General features: G+C 38.8%; 1 long non-coding RNA gene across 1 annotated transcript in view; it reads right to left on the reverse strand.

Annotated features, from left to right (window-relative positions):
- Window positions 1-687: 687 nt before the first annotated feature.
- The window catches only part of LOC140915331 (uncharacterized), an 82,099-nt gene continuing 64,108 nt past the window's right edge, over window positions 688-18,678 (reverse strand). The window contains exons 4-5 of the long non-coding RNA XR_012160134.1: window positions 5,712-5,754; window positions 688-2,313 (exon numbers count right to left, since the gene is read on the reverse strand). This is a non-coding gene — a long non-coding RNA (uncharacterized LOC140915331). The remainder of the gene's footprint in view (window positions 2,314-5,711; window positions 5,755-18,678) is intronic.

Below are 18,678 nucleotides of genomic sequence, written 5' to 3' on the forward strand. Positions count from 1 at the left end.
TGCCCCTCAAGGTAGTGACTTTTGTATGATGACCTTTATAATATTACCCTTGGGGTTGAACTCCTGGACACAAAAGGGCTTGTTGATTCTGAAATGATTAATAGGGAGAGTGGATCTGGGCTATTGGAGAGGTGGGGGCCAGCTGTTGAAGGCCTATGGAGTAATATAATATGGGGAAAACATGTATTATAATAACCATATGGCGGGTTTTAAAGAACAAAATTTGCCTACTTGTGCTCATTCACAACAGAAAAATCCATTGTTCTCTTTCATGTTGCAGTTTTCAGAGACTGGGCATTCTTTGTGTTTACTTGCATTTTTAATTAGCTTAAATGCAATAAATAAGGCTGTTCTATAATGAGTTTTATTGTATGCTCAGTAGATAGAATCACTTTTTAATTAAATATTCCACAATTACATTAAACACAATTCAACATTACTTCTATTAAAAGTAATATCAATGTTTACAATCTAGGCAGTGTGTTTTAATCAGTGATACTGTTAATCATACTAGCTATATTAGATATATACACTCTGTACATAAATATTGTAATATCTTACAAAGGATTTGTAAACAGTTGTCTTTAAGAGACTAGGAATTTTGTCACTGATGTATATCCAGTTCTTGATATTTACTCCATATTATTTTACTTAATGAATAAAATACTTGATTTAAGTGACCACATGATGTTTTTAATTATGTTGAGGTTTGGCTAGATATCTTCTGCATATAAAGTAAAATCTATAGCTTCTAGAACCAATAAAAAGTTAACGATGCTTAAAATCCTTCAGCTGTTCCTTAGTGTTTCAGCTATATAGCTAAAGAAAAGCAATTATAGGCTAGTTCTCCTTAGAATAGTGTAGAGTACTGTATTGGCTTAGCATGCGTGTGTGTTATGTTGCGCTCTACTGACTGGCACATACATATGCTAAGGCAAAGATTTTGCCACAACCAGTAGATTTCAGTGGGAGTTAAGCTTTACAATTTACTATGAAGCCTAAATCAGGAATTAGGAGGCTAAAGTTAATTTCCTGTTTTTGAAATAATTCAAAATAGTGACCAAACTAGTGGAAGTTGCTCAGCTACTGGAATAATGAGGGAACCTATATAGATTAGAATTTAATTACTACCATCACCAACTAAGAGAAGTGGGAAAGGCTTGCCTTTCTGTAGCAAATTTATCAGGTTTCCAATCCCAGCTCCCCAGGAGTGAGTGTATAATTTATCTGATAATTCTCTGTCATCTGCAGCCCATTATAACATTTCTAAATTATTGATGAGTGGGAGAAGCCTGTTGTATAAATGTTAGAGCTCATGCAAATTGCACCTTTTCAGTTAAATTCTGCCTTTGACGGATCATTTTTTTCTTCACAGAGATTCAGACTAGTCTCCTTACCTTATGTTTATCTTAAATTGTGCTTCTATGAAGTCCAGGAAGCAATTGCTACTAACATTCTATCATCTCTGAAAGAATTTGGTTGTGTGCAGGCATGTGTCTCAGGAGGGTTTTATGCATGTGTTCCAGTGCACAAGGTTCTGAAAATACAGTGGAATGTATGCCCCTTACGTTTGTTCTTTGCATAACCCCAGATAACTCTGACATTACCCAAAGTACAATCTGATTCTGGACGGATGAACAGCTGCATCCCCTCAGTTCTCCACCCTAGGGTGCCTTTTACACTCATTTGCTGTGTCAGCTACCACTCCTGGTCTGTTCACACACAGCCTCTGGCATGTAAGTTACTCCAGTTATAGTACAAGTGCTATAGCCAGTCACTCTTGAATTACACTGCAGAGCAACACCTGCAATTTCCAGTCCCAGACTTCCCCCAGAAATGTTTTCTACTGCCCAGCTCTCTTCTGGAGAAAATAAGCTCATATAAAGTCTGTCATTTTGTTACTAGAAATGATATGCACAAATCCAGTTATCCCAAATGGAGTTTCCCAAACACTTTAATCCATCCACATTGGTTTAGATAAATCAGTAACAAAGTTTATTAACTACAGAAAGATAGTTTTTAAGTGACTACAAGTAAGAGGCATAAAAAAATTCAGAATTGATTATATGAAAATAATAAAACACAACTAATGCCTAACTTAACAAGCTAAAGTAATTCAAAATGAATGTCTCTCTCACCACATGCTTCAGCAATCTTACTAGCTGCATTATTTTCAGTCAGGATCCCTCCCCAAGTCCAAAGCGGTTTCTTTTGCTCATCAAGTGTTGTGGATGCCATGAGTAGAGCAAAAGGGAGGAATAATTTGGGGCATCTCTTCTTTCTTCTTGTAGTTCTCTTGAGAATCATCTCCACCTGTGGTTCAGGAGATACAAAGTCTGTTTAGATGGGAACCCCCAGCTGTTTCTTTGTCAAGATGTCAGGAAAGAGGTTAAGAGTTAAAATCTACAAGGAATGCCCACTTAATCAGGTGATGGTACATTTGATTTTTTGACACCTGGCTGAGGCATTGGCAAGCCTTTTGTTTCTGTGGAACTGGTTTGTGGCTGAAGACCCAGACTTGGAATATGTCTTAATACCATACAGAGGACTCTTATAACTTTACATGCAATGTTGCCACACAAATTTTACCAAGACAATAATGATCAGCAAATTATGAGTTTTCAAATGATCCCTCACAATGCATACTTTGTGAAAAATCAGACTATTTAAAGGGGGTGGACATAAGGGTATAGATTGTCACAAACTGCCATCTCAGAGGTAGAGCAATATGTGAAAAGCAACGTGTGATGTGGAAAATCTAAAACGTCCCCTCTGTCACAAAGGAGATAAAAAACAAACACCCAATCCACTCGGCAAAGAAAACAAATATTAAGTTCTGGGTGCATTGTGGACAAGGGGGAGCTGTGTGACATACAGTTTAAGTACTGGAACTTGGAATATTTTATCCAGGGAGGTTCTGGAATCTCCATCCTTGGAATTTAAGAACACATTAAAAACACCTGTCAGAGATGGTATAGGTATACTTAAGCCTATAGTGCATGGGGATGGGCTAGATGTCCTCTTGAGGTTCCTTCCAGTCCTACATTTCTCTTAGTTAAACTATTTTTGCATAGCTATTTCCACAGTATACATGACTGAAAAATGAGATGTCATTGGAAGACTGCAGGGAGAAGAATTCTGTCAAAACTTTTCCAAACCTAGCAACAAATTAATTTGTTTATTTATTTTGTGGGGGAAGGTATTGGAGGAGATGTCCATTTTTAAAAAGTGTGTGCTAATTGCTTGGGGGAGGAAGGGCAAAATCTACCAGTGACCTTTGTAAAATGTGCTTTATTAAAAGCAAGTTACATCCCAATAGCTCAGAGGAAGTAACATGAAAGACTTTGACTCTGGGAACCCCGAGTGGAGATGAGGTTTTCATGAGTCACAAAAAGCCCTTGGTGCTCTCCTCTTCCCCCACACCTGAACAATAGACAAAATCGGACCCTTAAGGAATACTTAGCTATTCTTCTCAGGAGGCTGCTACTAGCAGCCTAGTTATGCATCTATGTTACTGCAGAGTCCTGACAGAATGAGGAAGGAATGCTGGGCAGAGGGACCCCTCTTTAGATTTTTACTTGGGGCCCAGGTGAACATTGTAATGGCACAAACTATTTTCATACATCAACCAAAACGAACACTAACATCAGCAAAGCTAAACCAGAACAATTTGTCTTTTTTCCCTTTGGTCAGTTCCACTGTTACTGAAAGTATAACTGGAGTGCAACACACTTCACACTGGTATCTATATCTCAACAGTAAACATCTTTGTCTTCAAAACAAAGCTCAGTGCAAAGCTAGTCTGCAAAGGGAAAAAATCTTCCTTGAATTGGCATGTGCACACACACAGTTACAATGCTTAAATGTTACTGGAAGGAAAACCCTCACTGAAAAGCACAAAGTCTAGTCTTGACTGAAGTAGCAACCACAGATACGGCTTTTGCTTTTTTGGTTCTATTGCTCTGTGATTCTTTCACTAAAGATGCAAAAAGGTGGAGATAATGTGGCTATATCCCTCTGACATTCTGTGGTGCAATCCAGACCAGTGTGGGGCTGTGTCACATCCACCCTACAACCTGAGTGCCTCACAATGCTTTGCTGTTGCAGCTCTGAACCTGTGCTGCTGACAAACAGCACACAGGCTACACCAAGAGTATCTGAGGACGGCCACAGTCCTGGTCCAGTAACTGACCCTAGCAGCCTGTCAGCAAACACCAGCCACACTCTGTCTTTCAGAAGTTTTCATTACTACTTGCAGGATGAGCCATACACACTCCCAGTCCAGTATTTCCACGCCCCCCCCCCCAACCCATATTCTGCCTGATGAGCCCTCTCCTGGACAGTCTAGATATATTAGGTCTGATGCCCCTTTAAGTAGATCTATATATAACTGTCTGCTACTTAATTGGAGTTACCCACACTGTTCACAACACTGGATTAGTTTTGATTAAAGAATAAAACAAGTGTATTTAGCTACAAGGAGATAGGTTTTAAGTGAGTGCAAATATAAGGCATTACAGTCAGAAATGGTTCCAAGAGAAACAAAGATAAAAAGCTTCCTAGTACTAAACTTAAACTAGACTTGGTTCAAAGCAAAGACCCCTTATGTGTTTCTATTATCACTGATGACCAACTCTCAGGCCAAGATCTGCTCCCAAAGTCCAATGGTAGTTTCTTTTGTCTTCTTAGGTGAAAAGGAGAGAGATAGGGTGTGATAACTTGGGTGTTTTTGCCCCTCACTTTTATAGTTCAGTCACTCTTTGAAATGCATTTTCCTGGGTTACCCCTAGATAAAATTCCTTCCAGCTGTGAGTATGGAGACATTGGGTCTTGTTGTGAAAGAGGTTTCATGCTGTTGTTTGCTAAAATGCAGATTTGCCTTGTCTCCCTTTTGCTATTTCAGGGACCTAATTTACTAATTATATGTAGATTGCAGTAAACACACATTCCTTTGTTTAAGGCCTTGCCCAGTTCTGCCTAGTCAGGACAATGTGGGTTTGAACATGTGACACCAACCTCATTCAGGGGGCATTCATAACTTTACATATACTGTTGTTACATACATTCTACCATATTATTAACCAGCAAGTTAATAGTTTTCATATGATACCTCACAAGGCATATTTTGTACAAAGATTATTACAATTGTGTGTAGGATGTGAACAATGGACTGCATTTGGTCACAATCCCCCAAATGGAAGATGTTTGAGATGGTCTTTCTGGAGACTGAAGTTCAAGTGCAAGAGGATATGTAGCATATCAGACAAGCAGATCCTATCAACTGTCTTATGTGATTTCACTTGTACTCCTGAAATGTTTGAATAATTTGAAGTGTGATCTAAATTCATCTTGTGAGACTTGAGTAACAGGGAAAGACTTGTAAGGATGAAGGTAACTCTAAAACAGACAAGTTAATGGTTAGAAGGAACTCAAGTGGGAAACTTCTGGCAAGTGACTCTAGAAGTGTAAGCAATCCTGGGAAGGGAGCCATTTGTATAAACAGAATGGGGACCCTAGCTGGCAGGAAGGCCTTATTTCTGGCTAGAGGCAGGTAAAAATGGAAAAACAAAGTTTGAAGAAAATTGTGAAAAATTCTAAGTCTTTTATTTATTTGAACTCCCCCCCCCCCCAAAAAAAAAAAACTTGAAAATTTGAGGCTTAGAAAATGTTGGCTTTGTGGTTATTCTTTTTCCTTCCGGTCTCTCCATTACCTTCAATCCTTTATATCTTTCTTCTCCTTTTCCCATTTTGCCACTGCAAAAAGAAAGGTGAAGAAATGTGAAAGGAAGAATAAACTGTAACGACAAAAAACAAAAACAAAGAACTTAAAAAGCAATAAAAGTTCTGAAGAAAATAACTTAAATGCAGTACTCAGCTTGCAGCTGGATAGCATTATATATAAGTTGTGGGTGTATTCAGTGCTTATGAAATAAAGAGGCTGACAGCACTGAGAGCCATGCAGAGGGCAAGAACTTCATGGATTTTGCAGGCCCCACACACCCATCTGCCCTCCTATATGTTCACTTCCATCCTGATGTTCACCACCCTCTTTTATTCTAGTCTTGGAACTCAATAGAGCTCTCAGTGCATTTTCTTTCTGTTCTGCAGTACCCACTACTAGTCAAGACATGAGCCCACACACAACTTTTCCCAGTGCACCTTAACTGGGTCCACAACATCCACTGTTATTCTGGGGCCTCTTTTGAGCCCACAATGCCATTCATGCCAAATTGCACATTAGTCTTAATAACGTTACCAAATTCATTTTCACTTGTGTTCTATGCTGAATCATACTGACTTCACTTGCCTGAATAGGAAAGATGAGAAGACAAACAAGAGTACTAATGTGCTTGAAGTTAGCTATGTGATTTGAAGGATTGGGGCCTTATCTGTTCAGTTGCACACAGATTTACTGTCTATTAGAGCTGACTGAAAAAATATTATGACTTTTCCACTATAATTCTGAGGAAAAATTTATCCCATTTCTCTTTGTTTAATTTTGTATTTTTTTTTAAACCCACCCTGTCATTGATTGAAAAATACAATGAAATTTTCATTTCATTTTGAAATGTTCTGAGCAGCTGCAACACAAAACACAATGCATATATGGGCACACACACTTTCTTCCATGGATTTTAGTAACTTCAACACAGAAACTCCTAGGCCCAGAGACAATCAAGGTTAGGAGGATAACTTTCATCACTGCAGCTCCATTCTCTTGTGTATTTAAACTTGAGTTTTAACATCATTTCTTCAACTTAGTTTTTGTATTTAACTATAGAGTAAGGGCACCCTGTGTTCCAAGAGCAATCATCTTACTGCCATGTTATTCTGAAGCCTGCCTTCTTTCAGTATGACACATGCTGGTTATGAAATATGCTACCAAATAGGGTTATAATGAAGTGAGACTGGGGAAAGATTAAATTGGAATCTGAAGTAATGCCAGCTAAGAAAGCCTACCTCCATTTTATTACTATAATATTTAATAAACAATTCTTCATTCCTACCAAAGAAACAAATGAAAGCTTTCTGGTATGGATATAAAAAGTAGCTTAAGACAGACATAAAAAATATGTTTACTGGTTTACAATTGCTGAACTTTTCATTCTAAATGGAAAAAATAAAAGCAAACTGAAAGATTTTCAATGAAGGTATAAAGAACAAAATGCACTTAAGAAAAAAAGATAAATGAATTTTCCATGTCATGCCACATGAGTTCCTTTATTACAAAGGCCTTGCAAATGCTGTATCCATGCAGAATAGCAGTATTGGGTTTTAAGCTTGATAGTAAGGAAAACTGGGAAATATATCTGCTTACATTTTTATTTATTTGTTTTGTATTACTCCTTTGCAGTCCATCTGATCTGGTTGCTTTTTTGCTAGCTAAACTCACAATCCTGTTTGGGGCAAAGTAATCAAGGTTACCATGATTTTGCATTGGGGATCATGGATCCTGTGATGTTTCTGCTTTAGTCTGGGAAGCGACCACCAAGAATAAAACTGGCTGCCCCTCAGTGTGTCCTCAAAGAGCTAAAGCTTGTGTACATGCCTGAATATTTAAGCAGGAGCCACTACATCTTCTTTAGACACTCAGCTTTCTCAGTTGCAAAATAATAGCCCAAACATGCATATCAGTGATCACCCTTAGCTCCCATCCTTCTAATGGAGCCTAGGATTCACGGCACCTCACATGATCAAACATAGGTACTATTTGAAGTCATAATGCCTATTTGGTACTTGTTAAGCAAGTGGTGACCTGTGATTTCTGCCTTTCTACCGAATGCTGTTAGTTTAGTTACTAGTTCACCACTCCACCCCAACATCACCCCATTTGTCTTTATCTACTTGGTGCATCCTGATTGACGGGGGATACTCTGTTACATGTCTGTACAGTGTCTAGCACAATGGGGCTCTGATCCTTGATTTGGAATTACTACACAATACAATATAAATAAGTAAAAGTGTTCTAGAATGCTGGAGACTCCAGAATACAAACTGGAGAGCAAAGAGATAATTTGTAGTCTATATAAATGGTTTAATTTTCTACCTTTTCTATCTTTCCCTCTTTCTTTCCACCTTTCTCTGGGGGGGTGGGGAAACAAATCACAGGTATCAAGAAGACCCTAGACCAGGGGTTGTCAACCCTTTTTCTTTCTGAGGCCCATCCCAACATGCTATAAAAATTCCATGGCCACCTGTGTCATAATAACTGGTTTTCTGCATGTAAAAGCCAGAGCTGGCATTAGGGGCTGTTAGGATATAGATATTCAGGCCTGTCTGTAAAGGCCTATACTCTAAGAATTTAGGCGTATTTTTATCACTTAGCTAGTTATAGAGGTACAAAAGAGAATCAAAAACACTGACTATATAAGGCCTTTTCTCACTGACAGACGGAGGCCCTTTGGCTAAGCAGCAGAGGCAGCCATGAGCTGGGAAGCCAACGGTCACATCCTCACATTCCAAACTAGTCACATTGAAATAAGATGCTATTGGGCTGTTAGGAATACAGTCCTGTCCTGATAATGCCTCTTGCCTCCAGAGAAAGGGAAGTGCCTAGAAAATGTAAAAGGAAAATTAGTTTGATAGCATCCTGTCTGGCAAGAATTCACTTATCAATAGACACAGCTGGGAAACCCTTATGTCTTTATAGATGTACTTGTGAAATGCTCACTTCTGTGTTGTTCTATCATTGTAGACCCCATTTCCCTATTGTTTGTCCGTATAATCTCTGTCTGGTTCTGTGATTGTTTCTGTCTGCTGTATAATTAATTTTGCTGGGTGGAAACTAATTAAGGTGGTGGGATATAATTAGTTAAATAATCATGTTACAGTATGTTAGGACTGGTTAGTTAAATTTCAGGAAACGATTGGTTAAGGTATACATAAGCAGAACTCAAGTTTTACTATATAGTCTGCAGTCAATCAGGAAGTAAGGGGCGGGGGAATGGGAACAGGGAATGGAGGTGGGGAAATTGGAATCATGTTTTGCTAAGGGGGTGAAATGGGAACAGGGACACAGGTAAGGCTCTGTGGTGTCAGGTTTGGGAAGGGAGACACTAAGGAAGGAAACTGGAATCATGCTTGCTGGAAGTTCAACACAATAAACATCAAATTGTTTGCATCTTTGAACTTCGGGTATTGTTGCTCTCTGTTCATGTGAGAATGACCAGGGAAGTAAGTGGGTGAAGGAATAAACCCCTAACAGGTAGCAATCCTGGGGCAATTGCCTGGGGCCTGATGCCACAGAAGCCCCCGCAAAGCTACATTGCTCAGGCTTCAGCGTTAACCTCAGGTGGCGGAGCTCAGGGCCTGGGCTTTGAACCCATGCAGCAGGGCTTTGGCTTTCTGCCCTGGGTCCAGTGAGTCCAGTACTGGCCCTGCTTGATGGCTGCCCTGAACCCCTCCTCTCTCAGGGAGCCTCAGACCCCTAGTTGAGAACCACTGCCCTAGACAGTGAAGTCTTTTTTATCCCCTACCAAAGGGTTAATGAATGCTGTAAAAGAGAAATCCAAGTGTTCAACTGTTGAAATCAAAGCTCTGAAAATTTCAAAGCTTGATTGCTCTTTCATATATATTTTCAGGGTACTTGCTTCATTGTATTTCAGGATGAAAGCTGTCACCAAAGATTGAATCACTTCTTTGGAATAAGTAAATAAGTGGAATTTGATTGTTTCACTTTCCAGTTTACATAGGCATCTCTTCTGAGAAGTTGTTTGGGGGGTGGGGGGGGGGGGTGGGAAGGAGAAGAGGGTGGGGGAAAGGGGGATGGAAGGAGGTTTGACTTGCTTTTTGTAGAATTATGTTTTTTCTCTCTCTGCATTTCAAAGCAAATAGATAATGCACATCCTATTTCTAACCAGTCACAGTGAAATGTATTAAGAAAGAAGCTTCATGGAGTTTCCCTCCATTTATTAGCAGAAAGATTTAAGATTATTAAATGGGCTAGGTTGCTTTGTGAGCTGTAGGATGCACATTGCTTTCCCCACAGTTTTATTCCCTCTGTCTCACATTTCAGGACAAAGTTGTAATCCTGAAGTGGTTTCAGCTATAAGAAGGTCTGACATATGCAGAATGTCTTGTATGTTGTGTCTGTATTCATAAGACCATCACTAATTATGAATTACAATGTACTGTATATCTCACCACATTGCTTACCCCCAAAATTTGGCTTGTTAAGATGAACTTCCAAGAACATTAAATCATGAGAGATCAAGCTCATCTTGAGTAATGTAGAGAAAAATAACTAAGCTGTACTATTGCTTACAGTGCCTGGGAAAACAGATTACAGATGCAGAAGATGCATCCCTCTAACTACAACTGGTTTAAAGGCCAATTTAGTTAGCCATTGCAAGCCCCTGTGCTGATACATTTATATTGCTTTAAAACTGGTACAACAGTTTAGCTTGCAATGCAAGCTAAACCAATGAGATTGGCACAAAGCCCTGTGTGGACAGTTTAACTAAATTAGTTTTGAAGCATAGCTTTAGTTAATCTGTCACAACTTTTTGTTTAGACCAAGTCCAAGGAACATTTATATCCGTGACACATGGCTAGAAAAGGTTAAACAGCTTGCAGGCTGAATGATGCAAAGTCCACCTTTAAAGTTATGTTAAAAAGGTATGCAAATGATAATTAGGGCCATTCTTGCTAAATAGGCTAGAACTTTGAAATGCATATCTATATTGCTGGAAGTAATACTAATTGTGTGCATCTTAGACAGAAACTGTCTGTTATGGGTAGCATCTGTCACTATAACTATTGATTCAGAGATCAAAAGGGAATATTAATATTTGGATGAATCTTGGGTAAAATAGTGACATTGTCTATATGTGTCTTTGAAGTTTGTACTAGACTGCCTAATGGATAAATTGCCCTATGTTAATTTGGGTAACTAATGACTTGTGGTGTTTAGAAAGCAAAAGGTTACATCAAAAGCCTATTTACCAGGACTGTGTGGTCAAGTGGATGCTAGACCACTGTATAAAAAGACCTTTGGGTCCTGATCCTGTTCATCTCACATCTGCTTAGGCTTCATCAGGGGAAGGTTGAGTCACAAGACTGAGGTCCCAGTTATGCTGGTATGCCCTGAATAGATATTTGAACATTGGACTATAACCTATGAACAATTCTAAAATAATTCTTTCCAACTACAAAGCTCACCATCTCTGCTATGAATCTGCACCTAAATGAATGGAACTCACGACTGTATGTACATTGATCTTTTAACCATACTCTTTTGTTTAATATAGTTTAGTTACTAAGAATTGGAAATAGCGTGCATTTGGATAAGATCTGGAATATTCAATAACCTGGGAGGTAATGTCTGATCCTTTGCGATTGGTAGAACCTTTTCTTTTACATGATGAAACAAGATTTTCAGTAATCTTCATCATATTTGATTTAGGTACCGAGATGGAGGCCTAGGGCTGGATCACTTTAAGGCAACTGTGTGGTTTGGACTTCTGAGTTACCAGTAAGGTAATAAAGAAGCTGTTTTATGCTGGCTTGGTAAATATAAGTATTGGAATATCCACCAGCTTGTTGGAGATTGTCTGCCCTATTCTTTGCCGTTCACCCTAATTGAGTGGCCACAGCTGGCTCCCCACTAGGACCCTGGTCACAATATAACACACTGAATTTCATCTGGCTGTGCTCTACGGGTGTTACACCATTTTAGTAACCAATGCACTATTATTTTCTTTCACCTCTGGTAACAAAAGATGTTGGTTTAAGTCCTACAATCAAATCTAGGCAGTGCCTTCATTATACAACAATGTGTTCCTTGGTAAGAGTGTATGATATTCATACAGCTGGTCAATATTTATGTGCAATGCTTCATCCAAATTTTGAATTTCAAAAACAGGGAGAACTGTACAGTAAGAAATAGACTAAAACCACCAGTGCAAGTACTTTTAAATAGTAATTCACTAATTTGAATTTGGTCCTGTTTATTTACTACGTACCGAGACCAAATTCAAACCAGTGAACTGACATTTAAAAAAAATATAGTATAGTGTTCTGCAGCAATAGTGCAAGACACTGTGGTCTGTAGTAGCAAGGTTGCAATTTTAGGGCTATTACCTTGCAATACTGTAGTATTTTTATAAGGCTAGTGTAGCACTTAAAGGCTTTGTGCCACATTATCAATTTCCTTAGCTAAAAAATACCTTGGCTGTCTATTATCAAACTCTGAACGATGCTTGATTTTCCTATTCTGTGTTTCCCCTGATGGGGCAAAAGATCATCCTAATCAATGAACCTGGATTCTACTATTCAAAGCTCCTTTATAAGGGCAGATCTTACTCCATCTGCAGACAAAAACATTTTGGATCATTGATAATACCTTGGATATTCCTTTTGCATTTTGCCTCAACATAATAATCCACGCAATTGTCACCTCAGGGATGGACAGCAGAAATACACCATCATACAAATATGGCTCACATTACAAATAGTGTAGACCAGCTTCCATTGACTTCTGTACTCTCTGTTGGCTGCCATATGATATTCAGGTGAAATTTGAGATACTAGTCATAATAATCTACAAACCCCTAAATAGTTGGAGCCCGGTTCTTTCAGAGGGCAATTTGATCTCTATGTTCCACTACCACATTTATGCTCTGAAACAATACTTTAGCTAGATATCCCTAGCGCAGGCTATCATCTCTGGAATTCAATCCTACGAAAAATTGTTTAAGCCTCAACTTGGCCACATTCACAAAGATGCAGATTTCTCTCTTCATCCAGGCTTTACAGGAATGGCAAGCATTGGATTTCCCTAATATTTATCTGCTGTCTCAGGTCTGTTCAAGACACTGAATTCACCTAAGATATCACATGGATGGATGGCTGACAAATACTTGTTTCAACAGTAATAGTAATTTATAAATATAGTATTTTATTAATAAGAACACAAGCAGACACTTTTCCCAGGTCATATAAAATGGCTTGGTAAAGAAAATCTCTTTTCTGGTCATGAATTGTCCCCTCTTGCTGTATATTTTAAATCAGTGCATGCAAGCACCGCTTTACTTTGTTGGATTGCTTGCTTGCTTCCTTGTATGGTTGGTTAAACATGACTGGCAACTGCAAATTGAGTTGTTACCAACTGCCATATTGAAGAAATGAAATGAGGAATTCTTACTAATTTCAGTGACTTATATGCCACTGCACAATATAAAAGAAACAATGCAGGAACAATTTATATGAACAGTAGAATTGCTTATCCTTTTTTAGTTTCCAGGCCACAGACAATGCTATGAATAAAAAAAAAAAGGCCTCTGGAAATGGGATATTCATGCACTTGGAATTTCTTAAGCCCTCTATGGTAAAATAAGAGCATTCAAAATTTTGTTGTAAATACAGAGAAGTCAAAAACACAGGACATCTATAGTCTATTCTAATCATAAATCTGTGCCGGAGGGGAAGACTCTTCTCTTCCATAATGAGCAGTTTCCTTTTTGAAACAAAACTCCAGCACAAGGAATAGTTTTGAGGTTTTTATTTTTAAGAAAGGGCTCATCACTCATTATCTTCCCAAGTTTTCATAGAAATGTTAACCCTTCAAAACAGCTGTTTCTGACTTTTACATCATACAGGCAAGATTGGATTCCTGTGAAAAATACAAATTAGCACATATAAAGTGCTATATAGATGTTATGTACAAACAATAATTAATTGATCCTTGCAACACACATGTGGTAGTGGGATAAGTATTTCCTCCATATTACAGCTGCGAAAACTGATATAAAAAGTGACCTGTGCTCAAGACAATACTGGGATGAAGTGGCAGAGCTGGGATTAGAATTTAGGACTCTCCTGACCATATGCTCATTCTTTCAGATCACGTTGCCAAAGAAAATAAAAGCACCGGGAAAGGATCAAAACACATTTGGAGGATAGAGTGGACATCAAGTGAAGAACAAAAGAAATATCACTTCCACCTTTCCCTGTCCAGTGGGCCAGGGCTGTATTTTCAAAAATTAGGAGAAGTTTCAGAGTAGCAGCCGTGTTAGTCTGTATCCGCAAAAAGAACAGGAGGACTTGTGGCACTGTAGAGGCTAACATTTATTTGAGCATAATCTGTCGTGGGCTACAGCCCACTTCATCGGATGCATAGAATGGAACATATATGTAAGAAGATTATTATACACACACACAAACACACACACAGTAAGAGGCTAAGTAATTAAGATGAGTTATTATCATCAGGAGAAAAAAAAACTTTAGTGATAATCAAGATGGCCCATTTAGTTGACGAGAAGGAGTGCAAGATTTGAGCACCAAATTTTCTTGGGAACATCTAAATTTTCATCTTAGGCAAATTACACTCAATGGTCACTTGCCTGTTTTATTTTTATAGGCATATTCATATATTATGTGCATCAGTTGTTTGCCAATCTTTGAAATATTTGCCCACCCTAATTTTCCATTTATGGTCAGGTTCTGCTTGGGTTTTAGGAGCTTAAGTGACTTGTGTGTTTTTAAAAAATTTACCCACAATAAATAATTTTCATTAAGATAGCACCTTTCATGCAGGGGTCTCAGTTAGTTGTAAATATTTAATTAAACTTCAGAACCCCTCTGAGGAGATAAAGAAAACCACCTCTTGTTTCAGTAGGCATGCAGATGATGTTGATTGGCTTAACACTGATTTTACATTTTTCTCATTCTTTATGTAGCCAAAAAGTACAACCAGTGCAAAGTTAAAAACCAGCAAGTTTCCAAAGCCTGCTGCTTCTCTGCCACAGAAGAGCAAATTAAAACAGTTTGTGACTGGAAAGTTGTGCTTTGATGGCTTGGGATCTCACTTTACATTCTACCTGATGGGTCTCTGTCAATATATGCAGTACTGTTTTGCCTAATTAGCCCTGATTTTTCTTCTCCAAAATGTATCTAACAAAAAACAAAGCTCAAAAGAAACGACTGCCAGTCTCTGGGAATCATGTTTAATTCAGAATAGCTATTATTACTTTGATAAATGGTGAACAGATTTAAAAGTGGGCACATAAAGTCAGGAGGCACAACAAAGGAATAAAGTAAATCTGTTCATGCTCTAGCTGCACAGCCACATCCCTGAGTTTTATGAGATTCTGAAGGAAAACATTCTCCTAGTGATAGGAGCTACTATGAGGGGTGGACTGGAATCCCTGCATCTCTCACAAAGTGTAAAGATAATTAACACCTCAGATCCTAAGAACATGTCTGACCCTGGGCCTTTGGCATGTTAAAGTGCTCACCTTCAGTTACTCCACTTGTGCAATGAAAATTATTCTCTCCTGTCTCACAAAAATGCAAGGGCTCAGAATGGGTAGCTATATGAAAGGCACTTGCATCCTGCTTTATAATAGATCTGGTTGAAGTTTCTGTGGAAAGTTTTCTGATCGAAAAAAAATCCATTGAGATGAGAATGTATTTTAAGCAGGAAAATATCAGTTTCCCCCTACAGGGAATTTTGAAGTGAACATTTGTGTTTCAAACCAATGTTTTGGGACTTAATGTTGTGGTGTTTCAGTTTTATAAAACTGAAAAAAATAATTTCAAAACAAAGTGACATTTTAAGTTGGTTTGAAACAAAAGCAAGAAAACCAACTGAAAAATTTCAACTGAAGAGTTTTCATTTGAAATTCCTCATGGGAAAAATACCAGTTGTCTGATCAGTTCTAGTATATATCAGCTTTTTTTCTTTGACAGTTCCTGTTGTGGAGTCAGGCACCATTCACGTACAGCTGGCTATTTATATGGCCCCTATCACTTTTGTAAAGGAACTTCACAATAAGTGTATTTATCCCTACTTCAGAGGGCTGTTGTGAGGAAGTACTGTTCTCCTCAGTTTACTGATGGGAATTTCAGTTTGATTATGGCTAGTGTAAAGCAGCTTCATTGATTTATTATTATTATAGTAGTGTCTAGGAGTCCCAGTCAGACAGGGACTGCCTTGTGCTAATCACTGTACAAACACAGAATTAAAAGATGTTCCTTGCCCCAAAGATCTTACAGTCCAGGACAAAAGAATACAGGTGGATGCAGGAAGACAGAAAAGGAGCACAAGGAAACAGTGAGACAATGTTCAGTACAATAGACAGTCGTCACAGCATACCAGTGTACCTAACCATTGTTAAGTTTTTGTAGGCTTCATGAAAAAACCCGGAGTTTTAAGGAGGACAATGAGGTTTAAACTCAGACTTTAAGGTCAGAAAGGATCATCTTGATCATCTAGTCTGACCTCTTGCATATTGCAGACCACAGAATTTTACTCACCCACTCCTGCAATAGACCCCTAACCTCTGGTTGAGTTACTGAAGTCCTCAAATCATGATTTAAAAACTTCAAGTTAGAGAATCCACCATTTACACTACTTTAAACCTGCAGGTGACTCATGCCCCATGCTGCAGAGGAAGGCGAAAAACCCAGAGTCTCTGCCAATTTGACACCAGGGAAAATTGCTTTCCCAACCCCAAATATGGTGACCAGTTAGCCTGAACATGTGGGCAAGACCCAGCAGCCAGGCACCTGGGAAAGAATTCTCTGAAGTAACTCAGAGCCCTCCCCATCGAGTGTCCCACCACCAGCCATTGCAGATTTGCTGCTAGCAGTTGCTGATTGCCTACAATGGCATGTAGCCTGACTCAGACCATCCACTCCATACATTTATCAAGATCAGTCTTGAAGCCAGTTAAGTTTTTGGCCCCTACTACTCCCCTTGGGAGGCAGTCCCAGAATTTCATTCCTCTGATGGTTAGAAACTTTCATCTAAATTTCAAGCCTAAACTTGGACAGTTTATATCCATTTGTTCTTGTGTTCACATTGGTGCTTAACTTAAATAACTCCTCTCCCTCCCTGGTATTTATCCCTCTGATGTTTTTACATAGAGCAATCATATCTCCCCTCAACCTTTTGATTAGGTTAAACAAGCCAAGCTCTTTGAGTCTCCTCTGACAAGGTAGCTTTTCCATTCCTCAGATCATCCTAGTCGCCCTTCTCTGTACCTGTTCCAGTTTGAATTCATCCTTCTTAAACGTGGGAGATCAGAATTGCACAATGGGGTCTTACCGGTGCCTGGTATAATGCTACTAACACTTCCCTGTCCCTATTGGAAATACCTTGCCTGATGCATCCTAGGACTGCATTAGCCTTTTTCACAGCTGCGTCACAGGATGACTATGAGCCATCAATGTGATCAACCAATACATCCAGGTCTTTCTCCCTCTCTGTCACTTCCCACTGATATATCCCCATCTTATAGCCTAATTTAGTCCCTAAATTAGTCCTAAGTGTATGCACAATTAAATTTCATCCCTTTTTTCTATTACTCCAGTTTACAAGGTTGTCCAGATTTTCTATGATATTCCAGACCTCCTCCTGCATATTGGCAATACCTCCCAACTTTGGGTCATCTGCAAATTTTATTAGCACTTTCCCACTTTTTGGGCCATTGAAATAAAAATGGCAATTAAGATAGCTTCCAAGACCAATCCCTGGGCAACTCCACTAGTAAACTTTTTTCCAGCCAGACAGTTCATCTTTCAGTATGACCCATCGTAGTCTCCTCTTTAACCAGTTCCTTATCCACTTTTGAGATCTCATATTAATTCCTATCTTCTCCAATTTAGCTAATAATTTCCCCCATGTGGAACTGTATCAAATGCCTTATTTAAATCCAGGTAGATTAGATCTACTGCATTTCCTGTGTCTAAAAAAAAAAATCAGTTACCTTCTCAAAGAAGGAGGTCTGGCATGATCTACCTTGTGTAAAATTACATTGTATTTTATCCCAATTACCATTCACCTCTATGTCCCTAACTACTTTCTCTTTCAAAATTTGTTTCAAGACCTTGTACGCAATTGAGATTGAACAAAGAGGCCTATAGTTTCCTAGTGTGACACTCTGCACCCCATATTCACCATGGTGATAAAATGATGATATGTTTTGTACAAAGTACGCCTTGTGAGGTATCATTTTAAAAGTCTTAATCTGTTGACCATTAATATCCTGTTAAGTTGCATGGGCTATCATTGTATAAGAAGTTATGAAGTTTTGCTATGTATGTGCCACTGAAACATGTTGCGAACACCCAGAAGCAGCCTTTCAGGTACAACAATAAAAAGGCCAAACAATGTTGATGGCCCATTGAGGAGAATACAAAATACTCTCAAGGATTACCCCAGGAACTGTGTACAATGGAAACTTCTCAGAGGTAGCACATACCCATTGGAGATTGTGACTCATGTCACAGCACAAGATCTTTCCAGCAAGCTGGAAAATGATATAAAGGGGTAAGTGAGAATCAACCGGCCTCACTTCCCCTACAACACATCAACTGGAAACTCCTTAGGAGCAAAGGCTGAAGAGGGAAGGGATGTCCCAGGCAGGAAAGAAGAAAGCCTGCCTGTGTATGAAAGCTTGGTGGACTGTTTGTTCTCTGACAGGGTCAGACACTGCTTGATTCAAATCCTATCCAGTTTAGAGAACTTAAATTGCAGTTTTGTTTTATTAGGTAATCTACTTTGATCTAGGCTATAGATTTTAAGTGTTTATAACTAACCTTTCTGTAGTTTTTTTTTTTTTTTTACCTAAAACAGTGTGTTTTTCTAGAATTGCCTAGGGAATCTGCGCAGGAACAAAAACTGGTGCACTGTCCACTCTACTTTGAGGGAGGGGTGGGCTGGTAATAGAC

The sequence above is a fragment of the Lepidochelys kempii genome, chromosome 7 (assembly GCF_965140285.1).
Source record: "Lepidochelys kempii isolate rLepKem1 chromosome 7, rLepKem1.hap1, whole genome shotgun sequence".
Lineage (NCBI taxonomy): Eukaryota > Metazoa > Chordata > Testudines > Cheloniidae > Lepidochelys > Lepidochelys kempii.